This window comes from Lepus europaeus, chromosome X (assembly GCF_033115175.1).
Source record: "Lepus europaeus isolate LE1 chromosome X, mLepTim1.pri, whole genome shotgun sequence".
Lineage (NCBI taxonomy): Eukaryota > Metazoa > Chordata > Mammalia > Lagomorpha > Leporidae > Lepus > Lepus europaeus.
Window position 1 is genome coordinate 97,624,200 of NC_084850.1, and position 14,795 is coordinate 97,638,994.

Below are 14,795 nucleotides of genomic sequence, written 5' to 3' on the forward strand. Positions count from 1 at the left end.
AGTGTTACAGGACACAGCTACGGGTTTACTGCAGAAGTGCTCTGATGGGATGGTGCCGTCAACTGAAAACTTGAACTACACACTGGGATTCTGCTGTCCCTTGATGCTCTAATTGTCACATTCTTGACTCTACAGTAGCTGCTTTGAAAAGTCCCTAAACGACCTGCACACTTTTGTCTCACTCCCTCAGCATTCAAAGTTCCAGGCGAAATCTTGCGGTCGGCCACGCAGAGACCACATGGCCATGTCGAGCTAACAGGGGATGGGGAGAGGACAGGTGCGGCCCCTCCCTGGTTCCGGTAATGTGTGGAGGTGCCTGCCTCTACAGTGCCTTGAGATGCCTCCTAAGTAGGAAGTGAGTTTGAATTCTGAGCACCAGAAAATGCCAGTGTTGGGTGGGGGCTGGCATTGTGGCACAGCAGTTTAAGCTGTTGCCTGTGACTCTGGCATCCCATATGGGTGCCGGTTCAAGTCCTGGCTGCTCCACTCCTGATCCAGCTCTCTGCTATGATCTGGGAAAGCAGCAGAAAATGGTCCAAGTTCTTGGGTCCCTGAACCCATGTGGGAGACCCAGAGGAAGCTCCTGGCTCCTGGCTTCAGATCGGCTCAGCTCCAGCCATTGTGGCCATTTGGGGAGTGAACCAGTGGATGGAATACACCTCTCTCTCTCTCTCTCTCTCTCTCTCTCTCTGCCTCTGCCTCTCTGTAACTCTGCCTTTCAAATAAAATAAATAATCTTAAAAAAAAGTAAACATGGGGGCTGCCGCTCTGGCATAGTGGGCTAAGCCTCCACCTGTGGTGCCAGCATCCCATATGGATGCTGGTTTGAGTCTCAGCTGCTCCTCTTCCTATCATGCTCCCTGATGATGGCCTGAGAAAGCAGCAGAAGATGGATCAAGTGGTTGGGCCCATGTACCCACCTGGGAGATCTGGAAGAGCTCCTGGCTTTGGATTGGCACAGCTCCATCCATTGTGGCCATTTGGGGAGTGAACCAGTAGATGGAAGATCTCTCTCTCTCTCTCTCTCTCTCTCTCTCTCTCTCTCTCTCTCCCTCCCTCCCTCTCTCTCTGTAACTCTACCTCTCAAATAAATAAATCTTCTAAAAATAATAAAAACAGCATGCTACTAGCATAAGGAAAGACCCATAGATCATTGGAATGGAACTGAAAGTCCAGATTTTTTTCTTTTTTAAATATGTACTTATTTTATTTGAGACACAGAACTACAGATAGAAAGAGGGAGAGACAGAAAGAGAGGTCTTCCATCCACTAGCTCACTCCCCAAATGGCTACAATGGACAGGGATGGGCCAGGCAGAAACCAGGAACCAGGAGCTTCTTCCAGGTCTCCTACATGGGCAGGGGCCCAAGCACATGGGCCATTTTCTACTGCTTTCCCAGGCACATAAACAGAGAGATGGATTGGAAGTGGAGTAGCTGGGGCATGAACTGACACCCATATGCAATGCCGGCACTGCAGGTGGAGACTTAACATACTATGCCACTGCAAGGGAGAAAGCCAAGCCAAAACCATAAGGAGATGCCACTTCATACTCACTAGGTTTTACTTATTTAAAGAGAGAGAGAGAGAGAGAGAGAGAGAGAGAGAGAGAGAGAGAGAGAGAAATAACAAGTGTTGAAAAGAATGTGGAGAAGGGCCAGTGCTGTGGCACAGTGGGTTAAAGCCCCAGCCTGCAGTGCCAGCATCCCATATGGGCGCCAATTCTAGTCCCGGCTATTCCTCTTCCTATCCAGCTCTCTGCTGTGGCCTGGGAAAGCAGTGGGCCCTACACTCATGTGGGAGACCTGAAAGAAGCTCCTGACTCCTGGCTTTGAATCAGCTTATCTCTGGCCATTGCAATCATTTGGGGAGTGAACCAGCAGAATGGAAGACCTATCTCTGTCTCTCTGGCTCTACCTCTCTCTACAACTCTGTCTTTCAAAGAAATAAAATAATTTTTTTAAAAAAGAATGTGTAGAAATTGGAAGATTTGTGAAGTCAAATTGGAAGATTGGTAAAGTCACTGGGTTAAGTAGTTTGGCATTTTCTCAAAAAGGTTAAACAGAGGGGCCGGCGCTATGGCATAGTGGGTAAAGCCATCATCTGCAGTGCTGGCATCCCATATGGGTGCCGGTTAGGGTCCCGGCTGCTCCACTTCCGATCCAGTGCTCTTCTATGGCTTGGGAAAGCAGTAGAAGATGGCTCAAATCCTTGGGCCCCTGCACCCGCATGGGACAGAAGAAGCTCCTGGCTCCTGACTTCGATGGGCCCCGTTCTGGCCATCGCAGCCATTTGGAGAGTGAACCAGCAGATGGAAGACCTCTCTTTCTGTCTCTCTGCCTCTGCCTTTCTGTAACTCTGCCTTTCAAATAAATAAATAAAGCTTTTTAAAAAAGGGTAAACAGAATTACAATATAGACAGGTATTCAAAACAAATGCAGGTACACGACTATTTATAGCAGCACTATTTACAAATACCAAAAGGTTGAAACAGCTGGGCATTTGGCACAGACACCACTTGGGATGCCACATCTCATAACAGGGTGCCTGGGTTCAAGTCCCAGCTCCAGTTCTGATTCCAGGTTTCTGCTAAAGTTTACTCTGGGAAGGATGGCACAAGTTTTTGGGTCCCTGCTACACACATGGGAGACCCAGATTGGATTCTGGGTTCCTAGCTTCAGACTGGCCCAGCCTTGGCTGCTGCAGGCAATTGTTGAGTGAACCAGTGGATGGAAGACCTCTTGGCATCTGATTCTCATTCATTCTCTCTCTCTCTCTCCCCTCCCCCTTCAAATAAATAAAAGTGAACACATTTAAACCAACTTTAAATAGTGTATCCAACTCAAATGTCCAACAATTGGTGAATGGATAAACAAAATGGGATCTAATCATACTTTCTAGGGAAAAAATAGCAATGGAGTGCTAACATGTGCTGCAGATACAGATGAACTTCAAAGACATCTTGCCCAGTGAAAGAAGCCAGACACCCCAAAAACATGCATTATAATTCCATTCATGAGAATTTCCTGTAAGCCACAAATGTAGACAGAAAGTAGATTAGAGGTTGCAAAGGGCTGAGAGTGGGGATAGGCAGGGACCGCTAATGGACAAGAGGGATCTTTTTGTGGAGATGGAAATGTTCTAAAGCCGAGCGTGGGGATGACTGTACGTACAAGTCTGTAGCTGTGCTGAAATTCATTGAACTGTACCTGGCAACGGGTGAATTTCATGCAATGTAATTGCATTGCAGTAGCGTGTTTTAATACAAAAGCATCGCCCCAGCACCTTGCTGCTCTCTAGCTTCTGCCCTGTTTCACCCCTCCCCGTCCTGGGCAAACAGCTGGAGAACGTGGCCTGCACTCCTAGCCACACTTCCTCACCTCTCAGTCACTTTCTCATCTGCTCCCCCGTCACCTCTCACCCCCTTGCATTTTGCCTTCCATTCCCTCCTTCCCAACCGAGCGTCATTTGCCATCCACCCCCACTACTCAGCGAAAAGTGCTCTTTGCAAGACTACCAGCGACCTTGTTGCTAAATGGGGTGGATGGTTTTCAGGCCCCGCTCCGTGTTAGGTTTGGCACTGCTGAGCACTCCCTTCATTGGAACACGACTGGTCCTTGGTTTCTGTGACCCCACCCTCTCCCGGGGTTACTTCGCCAGCACTTGTCAGCCCTCCTGTGGGCCCCTATTCCTCTGCCCTTTCCAGACATGCGGGTGTTCAATACGGCTATGTCTAAGCCTTTTTCTTGTTCTGGTGGAAATAAACAAAGATCAACCGAATAAGGAAAGCACAGGCTATATGTTCAGAGCTTGCTATGGCAGAGACTCAAGGGCAGGCAGGGGAGGGCAAAGCTTTGTAGTAGAAAAGAGGAAGGCTTTGGGTGTGCCCTGGTTGGAGGCCGTCGGCCTGGGAAATTGCAGGCAGCTAACTAGGTAGGAGAAGGCGTCCTGTGTCATTGGTTAAGAGTGCATATTTGTCTTTCTCTTGGTTGGGCCTAGGTGGGGACAAAAACTAGGGAAGCTGTCAGTTGTTCATCAAGTCCTGGCCATCTGGGGCTGATTATTACTGAAGTTATTGTTTAGCTTCCTGGATTGTCACTAGAGGTAGCAATCTGCAACTCTGACTTATCACAGGCTGGCTTCCCTGGCTGTTTATTGGAGTGGAGGGGTGGGTTTCCTGGGCCAGTTGCTGCAGGTTGTTGGTCAGACTTCTATTTTTATATATGGTCTGGCCATTGTCCACTTTTATATTCAGTGTCTCATTCTGTACATCTTGGTGTGTGATCTCATCCATCTCTGTGGCTTTAATAACCAACTACACGCTCTTGGCTCCCAGCACTATAGCTCCAGCCTACATTTCTTTCCTGAACTCCAGATCCATATGTCCAACTGCCTCCTGGATATCTACCCTTGGACATGGCTCAGCAGGTCCAAAATGGAATTTGATACTTTTTCCCACAAAAAATATCTGTTCCTCTTTGGTTGTTCTCTGTCTCTATAAATGGTCCCATCATCCACCCAGCCACCTCAGTCATAAACCCATGCTTCTTCTTTGACTCACTCTGCTAACCACCCCATACAGTCCATGCACTAATCGTGTTGATTTCTTATTTCCTAAATAGTCTGTAAGTCAGAGATTCTATGTGGGGTGCATGGACCCTGGGAGGTTTCAGAGCACCCACTAATGTGCTGAACTGTAGGCAGAATTTGTCTGATTTTGTGTATTCACATTTGTCTAGGGAGGATGTGCAGGCCATAGCTTCCATACAGTGTCTCAGGCCCATGACTTCACAAAGAGTTAAGAGCCATCTCTCTAAAGCTACCCATTTCTCTTTAAGCCACCCTCCCATTCTGGCCAGACGTAGTCACTACAGTCTCTGGTCTCCTCAGCAGCACGTCAGGAGGGTATCTTGCTGTGGCCATGGGCTGGGCTGGCAGTGCTGGGTGCACTCTGTCCCAGGGGCCTCCCGTGTGCCATGGCCTGCTCTCCCAGGCCCTCACGCCAACAGATCACTTATTCCCTGCCCTTTTCCTCTGTCTCCCCCTTTCATCTTCTCCTTTTCTCCTTCCGCTCCCCAGCTTCTGTCTCATGCTTCACTAGCACACTAATTACAGGGTAATCAGATCTTTGACACACGGAGCTTGAAGCCTCTTAAAACCAAGACTAGAGTCAGCATTCAGCCTGCTCACTGGTTTTTACTTGCAGAGTTCCCAACACCTCCACCATAGAAGAAGAGGGTGGGGCTGCCCTTGGAGGTGTGGGGTCAGTGAGTGGGGAAACTCGGCCCCAATAAGAGCTGTAGCGGGTTAGGAGAGATACGTGGTGCAGGCCAAAGAATCCTAAACCTTAAAATCTCTGATTGAACCTGAATGTTTGGAAGAAATTTTAAGCTCTCTAACCTAGTCTTCCTCCCATATCTTATCAATGGTCCTGGAATCCCTTCTTTTCCTCCTCCTGTATTCCATCAACAGGTTTGTTGGCTCTACTACAAAATATATCCCACTTTGTTTTATTGGTTTATGTACACATCCTTTCTTTAACACCACTCTTCTTGTGTAATGTGACCTCATATTACTGTAGCCATATTGAAATTGGGTAATCTGAAGCCTCCAACTTTTTCTTCTTAAGTTTTTGTTTTGGTCTTTTGCTTTTGCATATAATGTTGAGAATCATTTTTTAAAAGATTTATTCATTTATTTGAAAGGCAGAGCTACAGAGAGGCAGAGAGAGAGAGAGAGAGAGAGAGAGAGAGGTCTTCCATCTTCTAGTTCACTCCCCAGATGGCCACAACAGCCAAGGCTACACTGATCCAAAGCCAGGAGCCAGGAGCTTCCTCTGGGTCTCTCACGTGGGTGCAGGGGCCCAAGGACTTGGGCCATCTTCCACTGCTTTCCCAGGCCATAGCAGAGAGCTGGATTGGAAGTGGAGCCTCCGGGACTCTAACGGGTACCCACATGGAATGCCTATATTGCAGGCGGCGGCTTTACCCACTATGCCACAGCGCCGGCCCCAAGAATCATTTTGCTTTAATTTCTACAATACAGCTTGCTGAGATTTTGGTGGAAATGATATTGAATCTGTACATTAAGTTGGGAAGAACTGACATGAAGTGAGTCTTCTCATCTATTAACATGCGATAGCTGTCTGTTTCTTTAGATCTTCTTTGATTTCTTCAGTGTTTTGTAGTCTTCCAGATTCAAATCCTTAACATATTTTTATTACATTTAAACTTAAGTATTCCATTGTTTTGTTGTTACAGAAAATAGTATTGCTTTATTTTTTAAGATTTATTTTATTTTATTTGAAAGGCAGAGTTACAGACAGGCAGAGGCAAAGAGAGAGAGAGAGAGAGAGAGAGAGAGAGAGAGAGAGAGAGAGAGAGAGGTCTTCCATCTGCTGCTTCATTCCCGAAATGGCTGCAATGGCTGGAGCTGCACCCATCCAAAGCCAGGAGCTTCTGCTGGGTCTCCCACATGGGTGCAGGGGCCACTGCTTTCCCAGGCCATAGCAGAGAGCTGGGTTGGAAGTGGAGCAGCTGGGACTCAAACCAGCGCCCATATGGGAGGCTGGCACTGCAGGCAGTGGCTTTACCAACTACGCCACAGTGCCAGCCCCATATTGCTTTCTTAAAACTTTAAATTCTAATCGTTCATTGCTACTATATAAGAATGAAATTGATTTTGTTTATTAAATTTGTATACTGTAACCTTGTTATACTCTTTTATGAGTGTCAGGATTATTTTTTTTTAATTTTTTTTGGGGGGAGGGGATTCAGACTCCTGGGTTTTTTTCCAATCCTACAAATAATAATATTTGTATATAATTATTTAATACATTGTATTTTATTTGGATGTCATTTGAAATATTTTGAAGTTTCATTTGAGACTTCTTCACCAACCCATGTTATTCAGAAATGTGTTCATTTCAAAATATTTGGGGATTTCCTAGAAACTTTTCTCTCACTGATTTATAGTTTAATTCCACTGTGGTCTGTGAGTATAGTTTGTCTGATTTCTATTCTTTTTTTTTAACTTTTATTTAATGAATATAAATTTCCAGTGTACAGCTTATGGATTACAATGGCTTCCCCCTCCCATAACTTCCTTCCCACCCGCAACCCTCCCCTCTCCCGCTCCCTCTCCCCTTCCATTCACATCAAGATTCATTTTCAATTCTCTTTATATACAGAAGATCAATTTAGTATAAAGGTTTCAACAGTTTGCACCCACATAGAAACACAAAGTGAAACATACTGTTTGAGTACTAGTTATAGCATTAAATCACAATGGACAGCACATTAAGGACAGAGATCCCACATGAGGAGCAAGTGCACAGTGACTCCTGTTGTTGACCCAACAAATTGACACCCTAGTTTATGGCGCCAGTAACCACCCTAGGCTGTCGTCATGAGTTGCCAAGGCTTTGGAAGCCTTCCAAGTTTGCCGACTCTGATCATATTTAGACAAGGTCATAAAAGACAGAGTGAGGATAGTAACCAGTGATCCTAAGAGTGGCATTTACCAGGTTTGAACAATTATACAGCATTAAGTGGGGAAGAGGACCATCAGTACACACAGGTTGGGAGTAGAGCCATTGGTGGTAGAGTAGAGGTTATGATTACAAAGGAATGAGGCCCAAGTGCGCTAGACAGGGTCTAGAAAAAAGGACAGAGTCATTATTAGAGGAGCTAAGAAAGGTGCTGTCTAAGCTACAATTAAGTTTTCTGATTTAGAGGCAAATAGAACCTGACAGAAGGGGCTTGATAATAATCTGGTGGGCTTTAGGCCTTGTAAGTTAAGAGGCCCAGACCTATCTATCTCTTCACATGGGGTACATCCTAAGGGAGGTGTGAACCTCCTAGGGGAAGGCACTCTGTTGACTTTCATTAATTGGCTGGCCTAGGAGGAGAGCTGGCCAGGTAAAGGCAGGTGGCATCTCTAACAAGAAATTTACAGTTCTGCCTGCAATGTTGCTGACCCTACTTGGCCATCCTCTCAGCTGCAGTGGTCACTTTGGAAGTAGGGCTGAGTGAAGGGCTTTTCAGCTTAGAGCCAATAAGATCTGTGGCTCTGACCTGGGCATGCTTCGACTCCAGGGCAGGTCCATTTCCAGTGATCCAACTCTTGGTATATTCTTTTTTTAAAAATTTTAACATATAGAGTTAGACAGTGAGAGAGACAGAGAGAGAGGTCTTCCATCTGCTGATTCACTTCCCAGTTGGCTGCAACAGTCAGAGCTGCACTGATCCGAAGCCAGGAGCCAGGTGCTTCTCCTGGTCTCCCATGCGGGTACAGGGGCCCAAGCACTTGGGCCATCCTCCACTGCCATCCTGGGCCACAGCAGAGAGCTGGACTGGAAGAGGAGCAACTGGGACTAGAACCATCCATATGGGATGCTGGCACAGCAGGCAGAGGATTAACCAAGTGAGCCACGACGCCGGCCCCTGATTTCTATACTTTCCAATTTGTCAACATGTGTCTCATCACTGAGAAGAGTTGGCAAGTGTTCTATGAAAGCTTTAGGAGAATGTGTATTCTACTCTTGGATGAAGTCTTTTATGAATGTCAATTAGATTAAGTTGATTGACAGTGCTATTCAGGTAAAAACTACATTCCAAATCTGTCCATTGGCCTTTCTCCATCCACTAGCCTTGCCTAAGCTATCATAGTCTAGCCTGGACTGCCTGATTTTTTTTTTAAGATTAATTTATTTATTTGAAAGTCAGAGTTACACAGAGGGAAGGAAAGGCAGAGAGAGAGAGAGAGAGAGAGAGAGAGAGAGAGAGAGAGAGAGAGGGCTTCCATCCACTGGTTCACTCCCCAATTGACCGCAATGGCCAGAGCTGTGCTGATCCGAAGCCAGGAGTCAGGAGCTTCCTCTGGGTCTCCCACGTGGGTGCAGGGGCCCAAGGACTTGGGCCATCTTCCACTGCTTTCCCAGGCCATAGTAGAGAGCAGGGTCAGAAGTGGAGCAGCTGGGTCTTGATCCGGTGCCCATATGGGATGCCGGCACTGCAGGCAGCGACTTTATCACTACGCCATCATGCCGGCCCCCGATTGGTCTTTTAACTAGCCTCTGAGCTGGCCTCTGGTTCCAGTTTTGCTCCCACCATAATCCATTCTTCAAACATCAGAATGATCATCTATCACATCATTTCACTCCCAGCTCAAAATCCTCCAATGAGTTTTCACTGTGTCTAGAATCAAATCTGAGAGCGTCCATGGCTGACACGGCCCTAGATGGTCTTGCTCTAGAATTTCCAACCTGCCTCATCTCTTCCTAGTCTTCCCTCCTGCTCCCTCTGATAGGATTTCTTTCTGATGTCCCTGAGTACACCAAGTTCATTCCTGCCCTAGGGCGTTTGCTTGAACACTTCCGGTGACTTGCAGTTGACTGCTTTGGTCCACAAGGTGGCCAATACCTCTTTGGAGAGTTTTGAATATTAAAAATCTCCCTTTACCCTTGAGCTAAATGCTGCATTCTTGACCACATAAACAGATTACAAGAGAGAGAGAGGGGACAAAAAAAAAAGTCCAATCATTCGAAGAGATACTAAAAAAGTATTGGATAAATTTAACCCCTGTTCATGACCAAAAAATCCTATATTTCTTAGCATACTAAGAATAAGAGAAGACTTCCTTAACCAGATAAAGAGTATCCTCCCAAATCCTACAGCAAACCCCATGTACAATGGTCAAACACTGAAACCTTTTCCTTTAAGATGAGAAACAAGACAAAGCTGCCCATTACACTCCTTTTGTTCAGCATTCAACTGGAGTAGCTGCACAGTAAGACAAGGAAACGAAATAACAAGGATTTTGGAAGAAAAAAACTGAACTGTCATTTAAATCTCCTTTCTTGTAACTTTCACTCCCTGGTCCTCCTTCTGTTTCCTGGAGGCCCACGAACAAAGCTGTCTCCTCCTCTGCACATTGGCTCCAGGTCTGCTCCCTTCCCTGGGCCTCAGTCCGCTCTACTGTGAAACAAGTACTCCAGAGAGCGCCCTATGGTGCTAGCCTTCCAAGCTGCTTGGAGTCCACATCCTCTTTCCTGCAGGCTAAACGTCTCTGTTCCCTGAACAGCTCTGGTGAACTCCAGAGCCGTCCTTTCCCAGCAATATACTCCATTTTTTAAAAAATGGGGCCCATGGGGCCGGTGCTGTGGCATAGCAGGTAAAGCTGCTGCCTGCAGTGCTGGCATCCCATATGGGCGCCGGTTCGAGTCCTGGCTGCTCCACTTCTGATCCAGCTCCCTGCTAGTGCTCCTGGGAAAGCAGTAGAAGATGGCCCAAGTGCTTAGGCCCCTGCCCCAATGTGGGAGACTCGGAAGAAGGCCCTGGCTTTAGATTGGCCCAGCTCCAGCCATTGCAGCCATCTGGGGGAGCGGACCTGCAGATGAAAGATCTCTCTCTCTCTCTGTCTCTCTTCTCCCTGCCTCTCTGTAACTGTCTTTCAAATAAGTAAATTAATCTTTTTTTTTTTAATGGTACCCAGAAGCTAGGCAGAAGATGAGGCCAGGAGAGGGTGCAAAAAGATGGCAGTAGAGGAGAAACTCTGAAAACAGAACTTGGAATCAGTAGAGGGAGGCAGCCGAAGGAAAGAGAGGAGAGGAGACCAGAAGCAGGCGACAGCGGCAGAGGCGGAAGTGGTCTGGCAGCGATTTGCTCCTGGGTGGTGCCCCATCTCCTGTGATGGCAGGAGGGTCCTCTGCACGGTTCAGGGGATAGCGACGAGTCCGGAGGAAGCACTTGGTGGCTCTGCCAGTTCTCCGTGCCAACTTTCCTGCCCCTGGATGCCAGGACCCTGCCTTCGGTAGCTGGGCTGGGAGTGGTGAACAAGAGCCAGCTCAGGATGGGAAGGGGAGCGAAACAGAGCTGGGTCCCTGTCCAGGAGGCAGAAGCAGCCGCCACAGTGGGAGGGAGCAGCAAGCCAACAGCTGAGTGAGACAAGGCCTGGGTTATTTTTTTTCCAGTTTGTTGGCATGTGGGTGGATTTTTCTCCTTTTTTTTCTTCTCTCCTGCTCTCTGCCGTTTCCACAGAGATGTGGGAGTTTGCAAATTTGTCTCAGTGGAGGGGAGAGGCAAGAGCTGATTTTGGGGGGGGGTCCTCGACAGGGACCAGGGGAGCAGAGGAGGCCACTGCAATTTTGGCAACAAGGACACCAGGACCCATTTCCTGCCGCTCTCCCTGGGGCCAGGCAGGTGCTCGCTCTCGCTCCTTTCCCCTTGCGGCCGCAGGGGTGCCTTCTCACCTCTCTTGGCTTGCAAATCCATCCCACCTGGCAACTGCGGAAGCCTCCCTCTGCTTTTCTCCTCGCTCTGCAGTGCCAGATGCCCTTTAGGCGGGGCCCTGTGCGACCTCCGGGCACCCCCGCAGCTCTTCCAGCAAGGCCGCTGTCCTTCCCCACCCAGGGCGAGGAGCATAGAGATAGGAGACAGGAGAGATTCCCTTTTTTCCTAGCTACACATCATCACATCAGAAGGCTCCGAAACAGTACCTGTAGTGCATACTAAGTGCCAAATAAGTTTTTCAGCCTTGGGGGTGGGGTGGGATGGAATGGGCTTTTTCTGGAATGATGGACAGATGGGGCGTCTAGAGGAGACTTTCTGTAGGATGTCTGGACCCAGACACACTGACACGGTAGCCCAGGGTATGTTGGGCAAGAGCAAGGCGTGCCGAGCTGCAGGTCTGGATGCCTGGGTGCCAACCGTGCTTCGGCCATTCCTCTGCCAGGCGCTGCCCAACAAGGAAGTGCCTTCCCTTCTTGTGGCCTTTGTTTCCTCATCTGGAAAATGACCTGGATTTCTAAAGCTCTGCAGAGCTTTCACTCTGAAGATCTCTGCAGACTGAATCCCGATTCCGGGTGTTGGGGACTATGAGCCATGTAATGAGATTCTGGGAAAGCAGAGTCTGTAGAACACCACCGAGAGTAGGATGACCAAGTTGTCCCAGTTTTCCTGGGACTCAACATTTTCCTGGGGTGTGGGACTTTCAGTGCTAAGACAATCCTGGGTCAACCAGAACAGTTGGTCACCCTAGCAAGGAAAGCATGCACCAATTAGGATCATCATCATTGGCATCATTATCATTAGCACCACTAGAGGGCAACACTCTCTTATGCCTGGCAGTAGGTCTTACCCCACCCAAAGGTGCAGAACAGTCCCCTCATTCCAAGAGGGCTTTGTCCTGGAGAGGAGAACAATCCTGAAGAACAGAGAGATCCGCCAATCCCGACTCTTGGCAGCTTCCTTTCTGCTCTGCCGCCCACCCCACCCCCACCCCCGCCCCGGAAGCTGATTGCTCATTGTGCCCACAGCCCAGCTAGCACTCAGGTGCCCGGTGTATCCCACTGTGGTAGAACTGCCTGCTTCTCAGGGGGCTGGTGAAAAGAGAGACGCTGATGAGTCGCTTTGGTTCGTCTGAACACAACGGGCACTGTGACAAGGCTGCACTTGCTGTGGTTGTCTGGCAGGGTACGCATACCACAAGGCCAGCCAAGGCAAGCTTCCATTGACACGAGAGCTGGCGCCCTCTTCCCAGAACTGATTTCCGTATTACCTCATCCCCCCATCACATCAGATTGTCTTTATAATTTCTCTATCTATATAGCTCGTTACGCTGTTGATTCAGGCATTCAACAAACATGGGCTGCTTATCGCTGGCTTACCGTGTACCAGGCTTTTTGCCAGACTCGTGGCGTACTCACGGTGAAGAGCAAAACAGTATCTGCCCTGGTAGAGCTCACAGTCGAAGGAGAGAGGCAGACAAAGAACTGCACTAATCAATACGTAATTACAAACTTGCGAAGCCCAAGGAATGGGAAAGGCTTACTGTGAGCACGGAGCAGAGGGAACCGCCTCGTCTGCCAGGGTGAGAAGGTGCCGCTGATGCATTGACATTTGAACCAGGAGCTGAGGGCTAACTAGGCAGTGGGTAGGCAAAGCCGGCAGCAGAAAGAGCTTTCCATGCCAAGAGAACAGCAGGTGGGCGAGAGGGGACACGCCGCGCGCGCGCACACACACATACGCACGCTTGCTTCTTGAGGGCACAGCCTGTCTCTTGTGCAGCTCTTGCTATAGCCCCAGGTCTGTGACACAAAGATGCCAATAAATGATTGTGGCATTGAATGGAATGGATTTTTGTCATGGAAAGCGTCATAGGCTGGATGTCAAAAGGCTCTTTCCAGCTCTTCCGGGCAATTCAATTCTATTCATTTTCCGGACTGCTCACTGTGCACCCACCATGTGCAAAGCCTGGGGCCAAGCCCCATTGTTTGTGCCCTAAAGCAGCCAAGTGTTTCAGGGAAGTAGCTGACAGGTACACAAGTCCCTTCCCCTCTCTGAGCCTCCCTCTTGCTCGCTCGCTCTCTCTCCCTCTCTCAGGTTATAAAATGAGGGGTTTGGATGATGTGAGCTCAGAGGTCCCTTGGAGCTCCAGCAGTCTTGACCTGAACTTCCTTGAATAACAGCCAAGTGGCTGGGCAGCAGGGAGCCACGGAATGGATTTTTCAATTTCTCCTGCGCTGTAGGAGTCACGTGGAAGAAGACTGGGGGAAATGACAGCTTGGGTTCTGTTTATGGACCAGTGTTGCTTTTACGAGCGTCTCAGGAGCACTCGGCGCTCCCTGCTTCTGGCTGGGATGCTGTAGCGTGCGATGAGCCTTTGTTGCTTTCTTGCCTGTCCCCCATCCCACCTTCCCCTCCCCCTCTAGTCTTCTTTTTCTACACCTAAGACTGTGTTCTGCCTATGCCAGTGCTGGAAAAGGCTTCTAAAATCATCTCCTGCAACCCCCTCCTTCTACCATTGCGGTTCCCTACGCAACAGACCCTAGGAGCGAAGCTGCCCAGCCACTGGGACTACTTGAAGACTTCAGGGATGGTGAATTCGCCATCTTCCCTAAGCTCTGCCTGGAAGAGGTTGCTTCCCTCTGAGATCAGTCTTCCTGTAATTTTCACCCATTGCTTCTGGCTGCGCCCTTTGGAGCTCAGCAGAATAATTCCACTACATCGCCCCCCTGACAGCCTCCTGGATATCTGAAGACAGTAATCATGTGCTCACAAGCCAGCTCTCCTCTAGGCCAAATATCATCTGTTCCTTCCAATGTTCTGCATTGTTTCAAATCCCCTTAGCATCTGTAAATATAGTTTAGTTTATGTAAGATTTATGTCCCGCCTATCTTAAAGAGGGTATTAGGCGACTCATCAGTTCCTGCCATGAAAGAAAGACAATTAGGGATAAAAATGTGGAAGAAAACAGAGCAGAGACCATGTACAGGAAGCACGAATAGATGTTGCCAGGTACCTAAAATGAACTGGATTATAATTGGACTCTGAATTTGGCTCCAAGTTTTATGGCAGCTAGGACAAAATTGGAAACACATCGGGTTATGTGGTTTTCTGTTCTGACAGGATCAAGCTTACGAATCATCTTCAGAGAGGAAATTTTTCCTCAAACGAAATTCCAGACCAGGATTCTCAGGATTGCTCTGGGTGCAGCTGTTCACGACTGACAGGTACTTAGGTTACAGCTTGCCCCGTTCCCCGCTAGGGAAAAGGGGGTCAGAGGATAATTAATTAATCAGCCAAATGCAGTTTCAGTTTTAAGCACAGTTATCTTCTTAGGGATCCCCAAGAGAAGACAGTCTTCCTTTTCCCTTTCTGTTTTCTTCCACGGGGCACTTGGAAAAGTTCCCAAAACACTGTCATCCAAAGACACCATGCATAACCTTTTTCAAGGTCCCCTCGGATGTTTCTTCCAGATGGTCTCTTCTCCTACCTTCCTGCCTTCTACATTCA